Raw genomic sequence first — 22,018 nt, 5'->3', positions numbered from 1 at the left:
CTAATGCTTTCACTGACACACTACAATTGTCCAGCAGTGAGAAGCAGAAGAGCAGCCCTGACATCAGGGAGCTGACCTGAACCCATCAGCTTGGCCTGGGTGTTGCTGGGAGCTGGCCTGTCACTCATGGCAAGGTCTTGGTGTTCTCCTGTTGAACATGAACAATTTCACAGAGTATCAACATCAAATAAGGCCACTCTGTTACCATGATGGATCAAGACAAAAACAAGACCACTCCATAATCACATCTAAATCTGTACATAATGGAAACATTGTTCAAGTCAGAAAAAAACGACCAAATATCCAGCTATCCTGGCTAATGTGAGTGATCACTTCTTCTTCACCAAATGCCACTTTAACCTTGCTCTATTTCCCCCTCCTTCTGCATAAGACTTATTGAAATACCCAGTCATAAAATATCTCCTGCTTTCCAACACTGCCTTGCTTCCTTAAACCTTCCCCCAAATCTCCTAATATAAACCCAAATCCTATAAAGTATTTTCTCTTACCTTACTAAGACATCTCTTGGTGTGCATTCTCCTTTCTTGCTTCAATGAGCAACAAACCCAAGTGGTTAACCATAGAAGTGTTTCTGGTGGTCTTTGACTGGAGGGAATGGAAAGTGGGTAGACAAATAATTTTCATTGAATCAGTATTCTGGATATCCCGCCTAAACACCAGTGGTTTCAAGTTATGGCTATCTCAGATATATGCAAAGTTCAACTTTATACTTTTGTGCACAAAGCAATGTTAGAGCTCTCCTACCTTGCAGATTGCATTTCCTTATCTAGTGAACAAAGCAAATTAATGACAACGATCCTTTCCATTGTCTTAGGAGGATTTTTCAACTTCCCTATGGTTGATACATGAATCTCTAAGCCAAGGTATGTGCCAGCTGACATACTGATTCTGGATATGAAAAACAAGACCCAAGCACCAAGCTGTCTTGTGAGCCTGGAGCCTTCAATGCCTATGGGAAATGGTGAAGATCATAAACTCAGAAGAGTAAAGAGGAGGAAAACTGATGGAACAGGGAGAGTGTGGTTCAAAGGACAAAGAAGGATAGTCGTAATGACAAAAGTGTTATTTCTGTCTTTTAAAATAATTTTCTCCCCTACCCCCATTTTTTAAAACATGGATTATTTAAGTATACAGTTTGGAGGAAAGGGCTGATATGAAGAGAATATTGTAAAATATTATGCTGAAATACTTTTTATATCATAAAAATTATACCAAATATTTACAACTTGGAGTGAATGGATGAATGAATGAACATTTGTATACAGAGCTTATATTTTTCTAAATCTGTTATGATCTGATTGTTTTTATTCCACCCCCTCACAAATTTATGTTAAAAAACTAATCACTTATGTGGTGGTATCAGGATGTAAAGTCTGTAGGGGGTGATTAGGTGATGGAGGTGGAGCCCTCATAAATGAGATAAGTGCCCTTATAGAAGAAGCCCCAGAGAACTGCCTTTCCCCTTCTACCATCTGAGGACACAGCTAGAAGGCACCATGTATGAACCAGAAAGTGGGCCCTCATCAGACATCTAGTCCACTGTCACCTTGTTCTTGAACTTCCCAGACTCCAGAACTAGGAGAAATACATTTAAGTTTTTTTATAAGCCACCAGTTTATGGTATTTTGTTATGAAGCCTGAATGAACTAAGACAAACATCAACTATTATTCCCGCAAACAATACATTATGGAGTGGCATCTGGAGACATGCAATGGGTTCCCAAATCTGAAAGTTCTTTAAGGGTATAGTAAATACCAAGAACAAATGCATCAGTGGGTCCACATTATCTGGATACTTACCTCAATTTAAAAATATTAATTAGCTTAGAATTGTAGGCATGTGGAGAAAGAAAAACATCCGTGAAGGACGTGAGAACTTCCTTCCAGTAATAGATTCACTCTTATTTCACAAGAAAGAGGAAACCACTACTATAAGGCCTCAAGAGGCAAGGTTAGGACATTAGCAAAGATGTGAAGCCAGATGCTGGCTCATCAAAGAAAAAGTTTTCTCACAGATATATCTGTCTCAAACTGGTCTAGGCAGCTCTCTGGATATTGTGGGCTTCCTCACCGTGAAAGGCATCAACTGAGACTGGATGACCACCTGGCAGGAGTGACCTAGAGGCCATTCAAACACTAGAACTCAAGTAGGAGAATATGGCATTTCCTCTCCTCTCCCAGGCCCAGCAATCTGTGAGACTATTCAAAAGAACAAAATGAAAAGTGGCACCAATTGAACAGAAGTGAAGTGATTACACTTTACACTTGACCTCATGCAATTAAAAAGAATGACTTCAGGCAGAACAGCCAGTTTTTCAGTTTTTCTGGCAGTCCTCAAGTATCTTATGGCCAGAAGGCAAGGGTTATTACAATGTCCACTTCACTGTGCAGTTACAAGAAACTTCTTAAAAATGAGTCACCACTCTAATGTCTTTTTGCCTGAGAACAGAGCTGCTACTTGACGATTTTCCTTTTTACATTTTTTTTTTCATTTTTTGGGACTTAATTCAAAACCAGCACTTTAAAGTTAGTTTTAGAATTGTTGTATAACAATCAATACAGAAAAGGAAAAATATATGAGGAAAAGGACTCTTCAAATGAAGCAAGGAGGCATGAAAAGGGAGGAGTGATTTGGTGCAGAATGGGAGTATTTACCGAATGTCTGTTTTATGCCAGACCCTGTGCTAGGCATTCTGCCTACATGATCTAGTTTTCATGGTAGTCCTGTGACATCAATAAGGTTGACTCTATCTAACAGAAACATACATTGGGGTGATAATAATATAGCTCACATTTATTGCATTCTTATTACCCGCTGAACCCTATTCTGCACACTTTGCATGCCTTATTTTTTCATTTTTTTCATTCTCATTGCAACTCAGAGTTGGTAGATGCTTTCAATGATCTCATTCTACAGATGAGGAGACTAAGATCCAGAGAGATGTGGCAACCTGCTCATAAGCAATGGAGCCAGGGCTTACATCCAGACATTTTGACTCTCAACCATATTGAGCACTTAAAGACAATGGAATCAGAAGTTTAAATACTGCTATTTTAATGATTGCTATGTACATGGTAAGAGGGGTCAGAAGGTGATAGAGAGGATAAAGTGGTGAATGGGAACTAAAGTAAAAAGGCTGAAGGAAAGATGTTTTCAAATATAGTCAGATTACCCAAAGGCAAAGAGCAGACATGTGCCTGAGTATGATATCTTACATCTGGGTCCAAAGTCAACTTCAGAAAACATTTGTGAAGAGCACTTGAGCAACTGCAGTTTCTTTTTGATGACAGCTTGAGAACCAGAGAAAACTATTGAAAGATAAAGAGCAGAGGGTAGAACTGAGGATGAAAAAGAGTCTGATGAGGCTAGATTCCTTTCTGCCTCAGTGTTCACGGAGGTAGACATAAGACATTAGGAAGGACCCAGTTCCCTGTCTTTGGTAGTGCCCAGATTAGAGTTGGGGGAAAAATCCCATTCTGTACATTGGAAAAGCATGCGATCCTGTTCTTACATTGTTCTTTTAAAAACAGTCATCATGGAAATAATTCCTAATGATAACCTAGATTAAAAAGCTGGCTTCTGAATTATATGGAAACTTCTGCACAGAGTAATCCTTACAACAACCATGGCTACAGATGGCAGGGCAGGAGAGGGGTTTTTAAGAGGCAGGGATCCAGCATGTGCTTTTAGTTGGCTAGAGAGTTTCTCCCACAGGTCACATCCTGTGGGCGTGTAAGATATCTTCAGTAAAACCACGTGAACCATGTGGGGTTCTTGCTCCAGGACTTTCTCTATTGAGAAACAAAGGGACTTCAGTATAGTTAAGGCTCCAAGTAGAGCAGTGAAAATTATAAAGGTTTCCATGGCTAAAGTGTCAAGATTCAAGCAGAGCTTTGATGTCCAAGCTCTCAAACAGCATGAACAGCTGGAGAAGGCAAATCACAATTGCAGGAGCCTTGTTGATCTGCAAATAAACAGGCTCGCAGGGACCAGAAAAGAGAACACAAGATAAGACAAGTCACAAAATTGAGTGAGCTACGTCGTCATTATAATCAGAAATAGAAACAGATTGTACTTGAGGTTTTGACCTCAGGCTACACATTTCCATCTCTGGGTCTGGTTTTATTATCAGTAAAATGATAACAATACCTCCCCTATATAGGATAATTGTCAGGCACAAATGAAAATGTGTGGTAAAACCCTTTAGAAATTTTAAAGTATGTTAACATGCTAATGAAAATGCTCGATCCTTACATTTGGTCTGTTGATTTTTTCTTATAATAGTTAGAAGTCTTTGTTTTCCTTTTTTATGTGGCAATATTTTAAAAAGAGTTAAAATTGTTTGGGTTATTTCTTTAATGTTGGAGTCCATAAATTCAGTAGTGGAGTGGTTAAATTTGTATTTGGAGAATTGCTCAGTAAAAGTTCTGTCCTTGAATGCCAAGAGAGGGTAAGAGAAGAGCTGAACCATGGAGCAGACACTGAGATACTCAGGTTGACAATTGTGTTGCTTACTGAGGATATTAGAAAAGTTGGTGAGAGAATTCAGGAAGTTTGATCCCTATGAAGGGATCAAAGCAATGGAGTAGGGGAAAAGGATTCTTACTAACCAAATTTATAGAGGTATAAAATTGTATCTACAATCTGCATACCAACCGGTTCAACCTAAGAAGGAAGAAAGCTAAGATCTGTGAGAAGCTATAAGTCAAAGAATATGTGATATTTTCATTGATCATTGCAAAAGGACCAATAGATCCAGAATTATCAATCTATTCACAACTGAACCCAGTATCAAGATCCCTGGAATAGATCTATACTAGTAATTCAATGTGATAGGGTCAGAAGCAAGTTGCAGTATCCAATTAACTAAAAATCATTTAAATCACTTCCTTAGAAAAGTATTTCCTGAATTCTCGCTCCCAACCAATCAGGTTCCCTTATAATCTTTCATTGCAGAGTTTAGTATTTCTTCCGGAATTATATGGAAACTTCTGTCAATGAGTTGTAATGATGTTTTCACGTGACTGCTTATTTAATATCTGCCCTCTTTCCCCATTAACCTATAAGCTCTTTAGAAAGCAGAAACTATAGAGCATGCTAGATGAATAAATGGAGTAATATAAAAAATGAAATATCAAGCGATGAGCAAGGGCTATCTTTTTTGAACTGACAGTGGATGATTGACCGGTACTCCCCTTAGAAAATAGTTCAGTGCCTAACAATGCTTACAGAAAGGGTATATAATTATCAAGTGCTGATTATTTGAATTGCAGGCATAGCTCCTGGTTAAACTGAGTATCCAGTCCAAAGTTTTCTAAACGTTTCTGAAGATAAAAATCACCCATGGATATTTACCAAAGTACACTTGCCAGGCCTACAACTGACTCAATCACAATCTCCAGGTAAGGAGGCTGGAAAGCTATACATTTGTCAATCATCCAAGAGTACTCTTAGCAGCAAGAAAATTTGAGCAAGCCTGATCTATAGCAAAGTACCTTTGAGTTTGTTCCTTAGTTATTCTGCATAAGAATTACCTGGGGCAATTGTGAAGCACACAGCATCCTAGGATATAACCCAGGCTGACTAAATTAGAGTCTCTGGAAGGGGTGCACAAAATCAATTTACATTAAAACAATATTTCCCCAATAAAATTCAATGAATAGATATCTGGATCAAAATTTGATAAACTTTTTCTGCAAAGGGACAGATAGTAAATATTTTCACCTTTGCAGGCCATACTAATTCTCTTACACTAATCAACTCTGTCGTATTACTGCAAAGCAGTCATAGATATTACCAATTAATAGATGTGGCTAGATTCCAACAAAATATTATTTATAAAAGCAGGCATCAGGCTGCATTTAGACTTTGGGCTATAGTTTTCTGACCTCTCATCTAAATCATTTCAAACTTATTTTATTGATGGTAATGTCTATACTTTCTTGATTCTAAGGCATCATCAATTTTAAGATATAATATCTAATTTTAAAACAGTGTTTAGATACCTGGCTAGCCATATGCAGAAGAATTAAACTGGACCCATACCTTTGACTATATACAAAAATTAACTCAACATGAATTAAATATTTAAGTGTACTATTTCAAATTATAAAAGTCCTAGAAGAAAACCTAGGAAATACCCTTCTGGAACATTACCTTTGGCAAAGAATTTCTGGCTAAGTCCCCCAAACCAATTGAGACAAAAACAAAAATTGATAAGTGGGACTCAATAAAACTAAAAAGCTTCTGCACAACAAATAGAACTATCAACAGAGTAAACAGAAAACCTACAGAATGGGAGAATATATTCTTAAGCTATGCATTGAACAAAGGACTAATAGGTCTAATATAGAAAATCTACAAGGAAATTAAACAAATAAATAAGCACAAAAAAAAACCCTATTAAATAATGAGCAAAAGACATGAACAGACACTTCTCAAAATGTATGTACAAGTGGCCAACAAACATGAAAAAATGTTCCTCAGCACTAATCATCTGAGAAATGCAAATAAAAACCACAACAAAATATCTCACACCAGTTAGAATGGCTGTTATAAAAAGTCAAAAAACAATAGATACTGGTTAAGTTATTGAGAAAAGAGAACACTTATACACTGTTGGTGGGAATGTAAATTAGTTCATCCACTATTGAAAGTAGTTTGGAGATTTCTCAAAGTACTTATAACAAAATTATCATTTGATCCAGCAATCGCATTACTGAGTATACAACTAAAAGAAAATAAATCATTCTACAAAAAAGATACATGTACTTGTTTTTTCATCACAGCACTATTCACAATAGCAAAGACATGGAATCAACCTAGGTGCCCATCAATGGTGGACTGGATAAAGAAACTGGTACATATATACCATGGAATGCTACACAGCCATAGGAACAATAAAATCATTCCCTTTGCATTGACATAGATGCAGCTGGAGGCCATAATCATAAGCAGATGAATGCAGGAACAGAAAATCAAATACCACATGTTCTCACTTATAATTGGGAGCTAAACATTCAATACACATAGACATAAAGATGGAAACAATAGACACTGCAGACTACTAGATGCAGGAGGGAAGCAGGATGGGTTAAAAAACTACCTATTCGGTACTATCCTCACTACCTGGGTGACAGGATCTATACCCCAAACTTCAGCATCACACAATATACCCATGTAACAAATCTGCACATATACCCACTATATCTAAATAAAAGTTGAATTCTTTAAATAAAGGCCTTTATGAAATGTTATCAAATACATATAAATGCTTACTGATTATAATACATCCTGAAACGTGCACCACAACAGGCCCAGACTCTCAGCTCATCCCCCGTCTCCACAGCGTTCTAAGCCCAAAGACTCTTTCACTGTATACCTTGAAACTCACTGTCTATTATGAATCACATCTACTTTATTCTAAATCTCCTTTCATAATGTTTATCTTACATATATGCTCTAACTTGATTTTAGCTAACCCTTCAGAACCCTGACTCCCCATTACCACTGTAAGTGAAAGTTGTTTTCTTTCTCACACTCCTCATATCAGTAGGCTCAGAGGTTGGAGTGGATGTCTTCCTATTTTTATTGCCATTCGCAAACCATTCATCTCTCACTTCAAAATCCACAGCTCCTGTGTAGTGGAAGCCATCAAATCACACCAATTCCAATTCTTGTTTTAATTATGGAGACTTCTCTATTCTTACCATTTATTGAACAATTTGTACCCTAAATAATTTTTATGCCTGTCACCATTCTTAGTGGCTTCAACACCCATATCTTAGACCGTTCCTCAAAGAATATGATTTCTCTGATCTAATTTCAATCCAAATGTCATCCATCTCACCTTAGTGATATGTGCCTATGGCTATTTCTTAGACGTTGCAATTACTTAAAATTTTACCTTCTCCAAAGTATCAATTTTATATGTCATTATCTGCCACCTCGTATTCTTCTAAGTCACTCCTTTTAGTGCCTTTAAAACAATTCTTTGACCACATTGGGACTACCAACACATTGACTCTATTAATTGCTCATCATTAAAGTCACTCACTCCCATGCATTCAACCTCAACTCTTTTTTTACTCTATTCCTTCATTCAACCTGTTCCTCTTTAGAGAAAAACCCTTCAAAAGTGCTGTCTATGTTTTTGGTTTCAAATTACCTTTTTAGTCTACTCCAGTTAGACTTTGGATCTCATTATTCCATTTTTAAACAGTTTTTTTTTTTTTCAAGGAGACCATAACCTCCATCTTGCCATGTCCAATGGTCAAGTTTCATTCCTCATTTTATTCAACTGCCAGTCACATTTGACATCACAGATCACACCCTCTTTCTTAGAACACTTCCATCATTTGTCTTCTTGGCCACTACTCCGTTGATTTTCCTCCTACCTCACTGGCAACTCCTTCTAAGACTCTTATTGGTTTCTTTCATAAACCTCAAAACAATTGGATGTCCCAGGACTCATCCCAGAAGGAATCCTCTTCTCTTTTCTGTTTATATTCACTCTTTAGACAATCTCAACAAGTCACATAATTTTAAATACCATCTGCATACTAGTAGCTCTCAAGTTGCAAATGTACAATTTTAGCCCAGAATTCTCTCCCAAATCTGGACATGTATATCGAGCTGATTTACATCTCTATTTGGATGTCTAATAGGCTTCTAAATTCTAACATAATCCAAGCATGATCCTTTTGCAACTCCCCAGCAATACGCTGCTCTTCCCATAGTCTTCCTCATCTCATTAAACTTCAACTCCATGCTTGCAAATGCCTAGGCTTAAAACTTGGAATCATTTTTTAGCTTTCTCTTACACTACACAATTAGTCCATCAGCGTATGCAGTCTGGCACACTGTCAAAATACATTCATAATTTGATGACTTCCACTGACACCCACGTTCACATCATCATTGTTTCTTATCTGAATTGCCTACTCTAAGAGCTGCCTAATTTGTCTTTCAGCTTCCACCGTCCCACGCCCCAATATATTCTATACACACTGGAATGAGAGTTTTATTTTTAAACAAGTGCCATTATGATCCCCCCATGCTTAAAACCACCAAATGGTTTATCTTACTAAGAATAAAATTCAAAGTCCTCAATGTGGTCTATAGGGTCTTGCATCATCTGGACTCTGGCTAAATCCCTAGTTCTCATTTCCTACCACTCTCCTACTCACTTACTTTGTTTCTGTAGCAATAGAGTCCTTGCTGTTCATTGAACAAGCCAAGTACATGCGTATATCAGAGCCTATGCACTGGCTATTCCCTCTGCCTGGAACTCCCTTTTCTCCAGATAACTACCTGGCTTCCTCACTTCACTCAGGCCCTCCCATCATTCAGGTGCCTGCTAAAATGTTATATTTTGAGAAAAACTTTCCTGATCCCTCTATATTAAATAGTATCCCCACCACCACCGTGTATCTTCTTAACTGCTTTATTTTTATTTCATAGCATTTATAGTCACTCAATCTATTATTGATTTTTTGCCTGTTTATTGTCTGGCAGCTCTAAAAGAATGTAAACTCCATGAAGGCAGAAATTTCCGCCTACCTTGTTCACTGCTAGGTTCCCAATCCTTAGCAGCCATTCAATAAATGTTAATTAAATAAATGTGTAAGTAATTATTAAAAGGTAAAAGAAGACAACTTATAAGTGAGAAAATAGCTCCAGAAAAGGATTTAAATAAATAATAAAGCAGCGCGAGAGGCTGAGGTGGGCAGATTCCTGAGGTCAGGAGTTCGAGAACAGCCTGGCCAACATGGTGAAACCTCGTCTATACAAAAATTACAAAAATTAGACGGGTGTGGTGGTGGTCACCTGTACTCCCAGCTACTCGGGAGGCTGAGGTAGGAGACTCGCTTGAACTCGGGAGGTGGAGGTTGCAGTGAGCCGAGATCATGCCACTGTACTCCAGCCTGGGCAACAGAGTTAGACTCTGTCTCAAATAATAATAATAATAAAATTATAGTATGTTATAGATTTAATCAATAAACTAAATTAAATGCATCAAAATTTTAAAAGAATCTAAGGGTGGCATTGTGGAGCTATTAGTCAAAAAATGTAAATAGTCATTAAAAATGCTGAAAGGATGATAGTTGGCATCTATAAGAAGAGTTTTAGTGGAGATTCTAAAGCTAAAGAATGACAAGTTTTACCTGCATATGGGGCAAGTTACTGGGATGTTGACATCCCACTATATATAGGTTAACTGCTTTATTCAAGACGACATAATATATTCATAAAAAGGGAATGTGCTTTATGTTCAGCTGATTAACATGATTGAGCTCTTCATAAATGTGAATAATTAATAATATGAACAAAATATAACAAGCAAATATGTTATTTTCATTTTCAAAGTACCTTTACATAATCTTCAACTGGAGCTACCATGAAGTTGAGAAGCCTGTTTTTGCCATGAATAGAGAATTGCCTTATAAAACAAGAAATAAAGACTAAGGGAAAATTGCTCTGGACAGAAAGTACAAATGGAAAAATCTCCTAGGGTTCAGCCTAATCCGACAGTTTTTATAAGTGATTTGAAGGAAAGAATGCAATTGACACTAAGCTCTTCTGGAGATTGTGAGATGCCAAACTGCCAGGGACAGAATGCAAGAAAATTACATAAGGCTACATCAAAAAGGAACAAAATTATAGATAAGTTTCATTATTGACAAGGGCAAGAAAATAATTCTCACGATTCTATTTCAAACTATGAGCTATTACATTTTTACGCTAAGAAAACTTATATGTCTTTGGGCCCTGTTTTTTAGAAACAAAAACGTTCTAGAAAATATTAAACTTTATTAGAAAATATATTGGAATAAGCCAAAATGCAGCATCCAACTGACATACAGGACTGCAGTGTGTGCACGCCAGGAGCATAGTGTTATCGCATCTCAAATAAGATATACATGAGATGAAAATTCAGGTGAATTCAGTGAAAAGAAAGAAGTGCCTTATAAGAATCAAAAGACTGCGTGTCTTCAACCTGGAAGATAAAAATACTGAATGTACGTTATTGAAGTCTGAAAGATCTTGAAGGGGGGTGGAGAAACAGGATGTAACCATGCCCACCACATTGTATTATATCAAAATCAGTAGGCCTCTCTTGAAGTATGAAAAAAAGTAATTTTAGGAAACAGGGGACTTCCACGATAGATAGCAAACCTATTCATTTATTTGCAGATTTCATGTGTGCCTTCCATGCACCAGATACTCCAAATTATGAAAAAATATTTTTCATTGAATATGCATAGATGGGAATGAAAATTCAGTGATTAATATAACATAGATTATCCCTACATGGGTGCCAGACTGGAAGGGAAGAAAGACAAGTAAACATGTAATTATAATATTACCCTACCAGATGTACCTGCAAATATCTCTTCAATTCCTCCATTTAGATTTCTGCCACCACTACTCTAAGCCACCTCCACATTTCTTGGTTGAACTACTTAAATATATTTTTATATTTAAAAACATCTTCCTTCTCCAACTCCTTCTCTTGAATTATTCTCCTTACAATGCTCAGAATAATTTTAAGAATCAAATCATGTCATTACACACTTCTGCATAAAAGCTTTCACTATCATTCCACTTCTCTGTCCTGAACTATAACGACCTGCATGAGTTGCGCTATTTCTCCCAAACTTCATCTCATGCCCATACCAATATCCCCTTTTTTTCCTGACATTGATCTTTTTGTCTGTTCCTATAACATACCAATAAGTGATTTGCACTTTTTTTTTTTTTTTTTTTTTTTTGAGACGGACTCTCACTCTGTCACCAGGCTGGAGTGCAGTGGCTTGATCTTGGCACACTGAAACCTCCGCCTCCCGGGTTCAGACAATTCTCCTGCCTCAGCCTCCCGAATGGCTGGGACTACAGGTGTGCACCACCACGCCCAGCTACTTTTTGTATTTTTTGTAGAAATGGGGTTTCGCCATGTTGGACAGGACGGTCTCGATCTCTTGACCTCCTGATCCGCCCGCCTCGGCCTCCCAAAGTGCTGGGATTACAGGGTGAGCCACTGCGCCCGGCCATTGTTTCTTTATATCTGGCATATTCTTGGGTTTGCTTTTTGAGTGACTAGCTCCTTCTCATCCTTCAGATCTCAGCTTAAGTTTCACCTCTTCGAAGAACACTTCTCTGTCCATTAATCTAAACTACCTGTCCTGCCCCATGGGCTCTATTACCAAATACTGTTTCCTTCCTTCATTGTTCTCAAAACAATCTATATGTTTATCTATTTGTAATTGGTCTATAAGTTTCACTGGGGCAGATACCATATCTGTCTTGCTTGTCTTTGTGTCTCCAATATATAGTTCCAGTACCTTGTACATAGAACTTCTTAAATTGGAATTAAAAAACAAATACATGAATATGATAACTTCTATAAAAATGATGTCGAATTTTTCAGCTACTTAGGAATGATAGCATAATTCACACTATATTTGTATTAGGAATAGCATTTCACATAAATTAACCTTGAAGAGAGAAATACAAAAGAAGAAGGAAATTTTCCGTCTTACAAAACAACATTACTTTAAGAGGTAATGGATACTGAAAAGACGCTTACCTAAGTTCACTGATGAGTAACTATGATGTGTTATTAATGGAAACTAAGATGTTTGGAATGACATTGTAGCCTTTGAGGTCTGTATTAGTGAGACAGTCATACCCTTAAACATCATTCTTTTAGTTCCCCATGGGTCTGACCCAGGCAGAAACAGATGTTTTCTATGATCTCATACTCTTATTATATTTGCTATTTTTCTTTTCAATTTTCCGTAATTCCTGACATATACCCTTAAATATTTACATCCACAACAAATAACATGTTTATTTTAAAATAATTGTCGAGTCTAAGACTTTAAAGAGCTATAGTTTACATCAATATTTTTAATGAATTGAGTCATATTAAAATTTTATTTTTTATAATTTCAACTTTTATTATAGATAAAATGGTGTGTGTGCACTATTTTACCACAGATAAATGGTGTGTGTGCAGAGGTGTACTTACATGGGTACATTGTGTGATGCTGAGAATTGGGGTACAAGTGACCCTGTCACCCAGGTAGTGAGCATAATACCCAACAGATGTTTTTATAGCCTATGCCCCCTCCCTCCTTTCCCGATCTAGTAGTCCCCACTGCCTATGGTTCTCATCTTTATGTCTATGTGTATACGATGTTTACGATGTATACACATTATTGTACACACATAGACATAAAGATGGGAAGAATAGCCAGTGGACACTACTAGATGGGTCCAGTTTCACTCTTCTGCATATGGATTACCCGTTTATCCCAACATCATTTATTGAATAGGAAGTCATTTCCTCCTTGCTTATATTTATCGATTTTTTTCAAAGATCAGATGCTTGATCAGATAGAATGTGTGGTATTTGGTTTTCTGTTCTTGCATTAATTTGCTTAAGATAATGGCCTTCAGTTGCATCCATGTTGCTGGAAAGGATATGATTTTGTTCTTTGTTATGACTGTGTATTATTCCATTGTGTATGTGTCCAACATTTGCTTTATCCACTCCACCATTGGTGGGCACCTAGGTTGAGTCCATGTCTTTTTCTATTGTGAATAGTGCTACAATCAACATGCCAGTGCATGTGTCTTTTTGACAGAACAATTTGATTTCGTTTGGGCATTGGGTATATACTCTGTAATGAAACTGCTGACTTGAATGGCAGTTTTGTTTTAAGTACTTTGAGAAATCTCAAAACTGCTTTCCACAGAGGCTTAACTAATTTGTATTCCTACCAACTTTGCATAAGCATTCCCTTCTTTCCTACAGTCTTGCCGGCATGTGTTACCTTTCGATTTTTTAATAATAGTCATTCTGACAGGTGTGAGATGGCATCTCATTGTGATTTTGATTTCTATTTCTCTAATGCTTAGTGATCTTGAGCATTTTTTCATATGTTTGTTGGCCACTTGTGTGTCTCCTTTGAGAAGTGTTTGTTCATGTCTGTTCCCCATTTTTAACTGGATTTTTGGTTTTTTACTTTTTGACTTAAGTTTCTTTTAGTTTCTGGATATTAGACCCTTCTCAGATGCATAGTGTCTGTTTATGCTGTTGACAGTTTATTTTGCTGTACAGAGGCTCATTAGTTTAACTATGTCCCTCTTGTCAATTTTTGGTTTTGTTGCAATTGTTTTTGGGGACCTAGCCAAAAATTATTTGCCAAAGCTGACGTCGAGAAAGGTATTTTCTAGGTTTTCTACAATTTTTATAATTTGAGGTCTTACATTTAAATCTTTAATCCATCTTGAGTTATGTTTTGTGTATAAGAAAGGAGTCCAGTTTTATTCTTCTGCATATTGCTCACCAGTTTATCCCAGCACCATTTATTGAATAGGGAGTCATTTCCTCATTGCATATATATATGTTGATTTTGTCAAAGATCTGATGCTTGTAGCTTTGTGGCTTTATTTCTGGGTGCTCTAACCTATTCTGTTAGCATATATGTCTCTTTATGTACCAGTACCATGCTGTTTTTGTTAATGTAGCCTTATAGTATAGTTTGAAGTCATGTAATGTGATGCCTCTGACTTTGTTCTTTTTGCTTAGGATTGCTTTGGCTACTTGGGCTCTTTTGTGGTTACATACGAATTTTAGAATAGATTTTTCTAATTCTATGAAAAATATTGTTGGTATTTTGATAGAGATAACATTGAAACTGTAAATTACTTTAGGCTGTGTGGCCATTTTAACAATAATGATTTTTCTAATCCAAGAACAGAATTTTTTTTTCCTTTCATTTATGTCATCTCTCATTTCTTTCAGCAGTGTTTTATAGTTCTCCTTGTAGAATTATCCACCTTTTTGATCAGATGAATTCCTAGGTGTTTTTTTCCTCTTTATTCTGGTTATTGTAAATGGGATTGTGTTCTTGATTTGGTTCTCAGCATGAACATTATTAGTGTATAGAAATGCTACTAATTTTTATACACTGACTTTGTTTTCTGAAGCTTTACTGAAGTTGTTTATTAGTTCCAGGAGACTTTTGGTGGAGTCTTTAGCATTTTCTATGTATAGAATCATTATCACCACTAAAGAGATATAGTTTGACTTCTTATTTTCCTCTTTGGATGCCTTTATTTTTCTTCCTTTGCATTGATTACTCTGGCAAGGATTTCCAGTACTACATATAATAGGAGTGGTGAGAGAGGGCATCCTTGTCTTGTGCCAGTTCCCAAGAGGAATGGTTCCATTTTTGCCCATTCAGTATGATGTTGGCTGAGGGTTTGTCATAAATGGTTGTTATTATTTTGCATGTTGTTTCAATATTACACTAAGGAAGATAAGCTTTCCACAAAATTCAAGCCACAATCTCTCTAAGTGAGATGCAAGCTCTTATTTTTTTGACTTCTCAATACATTTGCATATTCCTCTATTATGAAGTACACTTGCTCATTTGTTCAGAAAGTGTTTATTAAGTCTATTTAACAAATAGATCTAATGTATCTACCATGTCCAGTTCTAACTTATATCATTACTGTGTAGATAATACCTTAGACCAATACTATGTAGACAGTCTAGCTCTGAAGTCATCTTCCTTGAGACCAGATTATGTAGCTAATTCTTTTTCTGCATATCTGTCTGGCAGATCTCCTAACTCAGTGATTGACACATATGAAATGCATGTTAATGTGAATTGACTGAATCAAAACAGTCCCTCTAAGAAATCTCCCATGGATTTTGATTTCTACACTGGACTGATTGACTCTGGACTTAAACTATAAAAATCACATAAAAAACACATAAAGTCACTTCTGGTGAGCATCCTGTCTCACATTCAGCTCAATAAAATGAATGTAGAAGCAAATTTAATGAATCTGGAATCTTCATACTAACACTGCAAGTTGGGGATTCAGCCAAGAAGACCATTATGATACCTTATAAAACTGTTATTCCAGAGAAGCAAAATTGCTATTCTGATTAACTGCTCTCTTAATCTAGGAGATGTGCTGGACCTAATTAGACTGTATTAGCAAGATGAAATGGCAAAAAAAGAAGAAACTTGTAGAGGTTCCTAATACATATTTGCATAATAGTTGTTAATGGCTCCTCAGACACTGTTAGAAACTTTCAAACACACTTTTATGCTTAAAAGGACCCAAAATCTGTATCTACATGATAAACTTAATGGATCATGTGGGGAAACTAAAATCCGGTAGGTAAATAATGAGCAGTTTTAAATGCCTCTTGTTACATGTTCATTAAATGCCAGAAAGGCATTTTAATTGCCGACATGGTGACTTGGACAACCATGTGCTTTTTAACAAGTACAGCTTAATTGTTCAATCTCTGTTATAATTTTTTTAAGTTTAATGTAAAAAAGATAATTTTTGAAATATTCTAAAGCTACTGAGTGCTCCCTGTTTTAGTAAATTAGATGAACAATTTCCAGTTACAGAGGCATTGTGTTATGAAAGGAAACAAATACTTTTTTTATTTATCATTTAAAAAAATTATGTATATTCACCTATTTTCAGACATAATTTTATCTAAATTAAGGTTACCAGATAATAAGGTATACCGAGATTTGATTCATGGATATTCTCTATAGAAAGCTGGTTTTTATTTAGGGGGTTATCTATCTTTCTCTTCACAAACTTGCTTGTTTTCTTATTATCTTGGATGCTTTATCACAGCTGTAAAGTGAGTCTTTATACTTTCCCTCTCAAGAGCTATTAGTTCTCTTTTTAAAATAAAATCACCAGAACTTAGGTGTGTAGAAAAGACAGCATATTTTATCTTATATTTCCTGTTTTACGGGTTATTACTCAAAATTTATTTACCTACTTTGAATGAAATTTACCATCAATTAACCAGAATAATGAGGTGAAGCATCCTTCTGTTTTAATTACACAATCTCTGGTTACTTAATATTAAACCACTTAAATTCACTGTGGACCAGGGCACCCAACTCTACCTAGAGATATCTTGTTTAGAAATATTAAATATCCAAGAGCTTTAACACATGACTTGCACTTTAAAGCATTCTGTAAGATCAATCTGGAAACTCTGCTTTGTAAACAGAATTTTTTTGTGATAAGAAAAATTAGCAGTGGTTCCAAGATGGCCAAATAGGAACAGCTCCAGCCTACAGTTCCCAGCGTGAGCAACACAGAAGATGGGTGATTTCCGCATTTCCAACTGAGGTACTGGGTTCATCTCACTGGGGCATGTTGGACAGTGGGTGCAGGACTGTGGGTGCTGCCCACCGAGTGAGAGCCAAAGCAGGACGAGGCATCGCCTCACCCGGGAAGCACAAGGGGTAAGGGAATTCCCTTTCCTAGCCAAGGGAAACCGTGACACACAGCACCTGGAAAATTGGGTCACTCCCACCCTAACACTGGGTTTTTCCAAGGGTCTTAGCAAATGGCACACCAGGAGATTATATCCCGCGCCTGGCTCGGAGGATCCCGTGCCCACGGGGCCTCCCTCACTGCTAGCACAGCAGTCTGAGATCTAACTGCAAGGTGGCAGCGAGGCTGGGGCAGGGGCGCCTGCCATTGCTGAGTCTTGAGTAGGTAAACAAAGCAGCCAGGAAGCTCGAACTACATGGAGCCTGTCGCAGCTCAAGGAGGCCTGCCTGCCTCTGTAGAGTCCACCTCTGGGGACAGGGCATAGCCAAACAAAAGGCAGCAGAAACCTCTGCAGATGTAAATGTCCTTATCTGACAGCTTGGAAGAGAGTAGTGGTTCTCCCAGCACGGAGCTGGAGATCTGAGAACGGACAGACTGCCTCCTCAAGTGGGTCCGTAACCCCTGAGTAGCCTAACCGGGAGGCACCCCCCAGTAGATGCAGACTGACATCTCACATGGCCAGGTACCCCTCTGAGATGAAGCTTCCAGAGGAATGACCAGGCAGCAACATTTGCTATTCAGCAATATTCCCTCTTCTGCAGCTTCCGCTGCTGATACCCAGGCAAACAGGGTCTGGAGTGGACCTCCAGCAAACTCCAACAGACCTGCAGCTGCGGGTCCTGACTGCTAGAAGGAAAACCAACAAACAGAAAGGACATCCACACCAAAACCGCATCTGTACATCACCATCATCAAAGACCAAAGGTAGATAAAACCACAAAGATGGGAAAAAAACAGCAGAAAAGCTGAAAAGTATAAAAATCAGAGCACCTCTCCCCCTCCAAAGGAATGCAGCTCCTCGCCAGCAATGGAACAAAGCTGGATGGAGAATGACTTTGACAAGTTGAGAGAAGAAGGATTCAGACAATCAAAATTCTCCAAGCTAAAGGAGGAAGCTCGAACTCATCACATAGAAGTTAAAAACCTTGGAAAAAGATTAGAAGAATGGCTAACTAGAATAAACAATGTAGAGAAGTCCTTAAATGACCTGAGATCTGAAAACCATGGCACAAAAACCACGTGACAAATGCACAAGCTTCAGTAACTGATTCGATCAACTGGAAGAAAGGGTATCAGTGATTGAAGATCAAATGAATGAAATAAAGCGAGAAGAGAAGTTTAAAGAAAAAAGAGTAAAAAGAAACGAACAACGCCTCCAAGAAATATGGGACTATGTGAAAAGACCAAATCTACGTCTGAAAAGACCAAATCTGTGCCTGAAAGTGACGAGGAGAATGGAACCAAGTTGGAAAACACTCTGCAGAATATTATCCAGGAGAACTTCCCCAAACTAGCAAGGCAGGCCAACATTCAAATTCAGGAAATACAGAGAACACCACAAAGATACTCCTTGAGAAGAGCAACTCCAAGACACATAATTGTCAGATTCACCAAAGTTGAAATGAAGGAAAAAATATTAAGGGCAGCCAGAGAGAAAGGTCAGATCCCCCACAAAGGGAAGCCCATCAGACTAACAGTGGATCTCTCGGCAGAAACCCTACAAGCCAGAAGAGAGTGGGGGCCAATATTCAACATTCTTAAAGAAAATAATTTTCAACCCAGAATTTCATATCCAGCCAAACTAAGTTTCATAAGTGAAGGAGAAATAAAATTCTTTACAGACAAGCAAATGCTGAGAGATTTTGTCACCATCAGGCCTGCCCTACAAGAGCTCCTTAAGGAAGCACCGAACATGGAAAGGAACAACCGGTACCAGCCACTGCAATAACATGCCAAAATGTAAAGACCATCGAGGCTAGGAAGAAAATGCATCAACTAACGAGCAAAGTAACGAGCTAACATCATAATGACAGGAGCAACTTCACACATAACAATATTAACCTTAAATGTAAATGGACTAAATGCTCCAATTAAAAGACACAGACTGGCAAACTGGATAAAGAGTCAAGATCCATCAGTCTGCTGTATTCAGGAGACCCATCTCTCATGCAGAGACACACATAGGCTCAAAATAAAGGAATGGAGGAAGATCTACCAAGCAAATGGAAAACAAAAAAAAGCAGGGGTTGCAATCCTAGTCTCTGATAAAACAGACTTTAAACCAACAAAGATCAAAAGAGACAAAGAAAGCCATTACATAATGGTAAAGGGATCAATTCAACAAGAAGAGCTAACTATCTTAAATATATATGCACCCAACACAGGAGCACCCAGACTCATAAAGCAAGTCCTTAGAGGCCTACAAAGAGACTTAGACTCCCATACAATAATAATGGGAGACTTTAACACCCCACTGTCAACATTAGACAGATCAACGAGACAGAAAGTTAACAAGGATATCCAGGAATTGAATGCAGCTCTGCACCAAGCTGACCTAATAGACATCTACAGAACTCTCCACCCCAAATCAACAGAATATACATTCTTCTCAGAACCACATCACACTTATTCCAAAATTGACCACATAGTTGGAAGTAAAGCACTCCTCAGGAAACGTACAAGAACAGAAATTACAACAAACTGTCTCTCAGACCACAGTGCAATCAAACTAGAACTCAGGATTAAGAAACTCACTCAAAACGACTCAACTACATAGAAACCGAATAACCTGCTCCTGAATGACTACTGGGTACATAACGAAATGAAGGAAGAAATAAAGATGTTCTAGAAACCAATGAGAACAAAGATACAACATACCACAATCTCTGGGACACATTTAAAGCAGTGTGTAGAGGGAAATTTATAGCACTAAACGCCCACAAGAGAAAGCAGGAAAGATCTAAAATTGACAGCCTAACATCACAATTAAAAGAACTAGAGAAGCAAGAGCAAACACATTCAAAAGCTAGCAGAAGGCAAGAAATAACTAAGATCAGAGCAGAACTGAAGGAGATACAGACACAAAAAAACCCTTCAAAAAATCAATGAATCCAGGAGCTGGTTTTCTGAAAAGATCAACAAAATTGTTAGACCACTAGCAAGACTAATAAAGAAGAAAAGAGAGAAAAATCAAATAGGTGCAATAAAAAATGATAAAGGGGATATCACCACCGACCCCACAGAAATACAAACTGCCATCAGAGAATACTATAAACACCTTTATGCAAATAAACTAGAAAACCTAGAAGAAATGGATAAACTCCTGGACACATACACTCTCCCAAGAACAAACCAGGAAGAAGTTGAATCCCTGAATAGACCAATAACAGGCTCTGAAATTGAGGCAATAATTAATAGCCTACCAACCAAAAAAAGTCCAGGACCAGATAGATTCACAGCCGAATTATACCAAAGGTACAAGGAGGAGCTGGTACCATTCCTTCTGAAACTATTCCAATCAATAGAAAAAGAGGGAATCCTCCCTAACTCATTTTATGAGGCCAATGTCATCCTGATACCAAAGCCTGGCAGAGACACAACAAAAATGAGAATTTTAGACCAATATCCCTGATGAACATTGACGCAAAAATCCTCAATAAAATAGTGGCAAACCAAATCCAGCAGCACATCAAAAAGCTTATCCACCATGACCAAATGGGCTTCATCCCTGGGATGCAAGGCTGGTTCAACATACGCAAATCAATAAAAGTAATCCAGAATATAAACAGAACCAAAGACAAAAACCACATGATTATCTCAATAGATGCAGAAAAGGCCTTTCACAAAATTCAACAGCCCTTCATGCTAAAAACTCTCAATAAATTCAGTATTGATGGAACATATCTCAAAATAATAAGAGCGATGTATGACAAACCCACAGCCAATATCATACTGAATGGGCAAAAACTGGAAGCATTCCCTTTGAAAACTGGCACAAGACAGGGATGCCCTCTCTCACCACTCCTATTCAACATAGTGTTGGAAGTGCTGGCCAGGACAATCATGCAGGAGAAAGAAATAAAGGGTATTCAATTAGGAAAAGAAGAAGTCAAATTGTCCCTGTTTGCAGATGACATGATTGTATATTTAGAAAACCCCATTGTCTCAGCCCAAAATCTCCTTAAGCTGATAAGCAACTTCAGCAAAGTCTCAGGATACAAAATCAATGTGCAAAAACCACAAGCATTCTTATACACCAATAACAGACAAACTGAGAGCCAAATCATGAGTGAAATCCCATTCACAGTTGCTTCAAAGAGAGTAAAATACCTGGGAATCTAACTTACAAGGGATGTGAAGGACCTCTTCAAAGAGAACTACAAACCACTGCTCAATGAAATAAAAGAGGACACAAACAAATGGAATAATATTCCATGCTCATGAATAGGAAGAATCAATATCGTGAAAATGGCCATACTGCCCAAGGTAATTTATAGATTCAATGCCATCCCCATTAAGCTACCAATGACTTTCTTCACAGAATTGGAGAAAACTACTTTAAAGTTCATATGGAACCAAAAAAGAGCCTGCATTGCCAAGACAATCCTAAGCCACAAGAACAAGGCTGGAGGCATCACGCTACCTGACTTCAAACTATACTACAAGGCTACAGTAACCAAAACAGCATGCTACTGGTACCAAAACAGAGATGCAGACCAATGGAACAGAACAGAGCCCTCAGAAATAATACCACACATCTTCAACCATTTGATCTTTGACAAACCTGAGAAAAACAAGAAATGGGGAAAGGAT

The sequence above is a fragment of the Theropithecus gelada genome, chromosome X (genome assembly GCF_003255815.1).
Source record: "Theropithecus gelada isolate Dixy chromosome X, Tgel_1.0, whole genome shotgun sequence".
In the NCBI taxonomy this organism is placed as follows: domain Eukaryota; kingdom Metazoa; phylum Chordata; class Mammalia; order Primates; family Cercopithecidae; genus Theropithecus; species Theropithecus gelada.
This window is presented reverse-complemented; position numbering follows the sequence as displayed.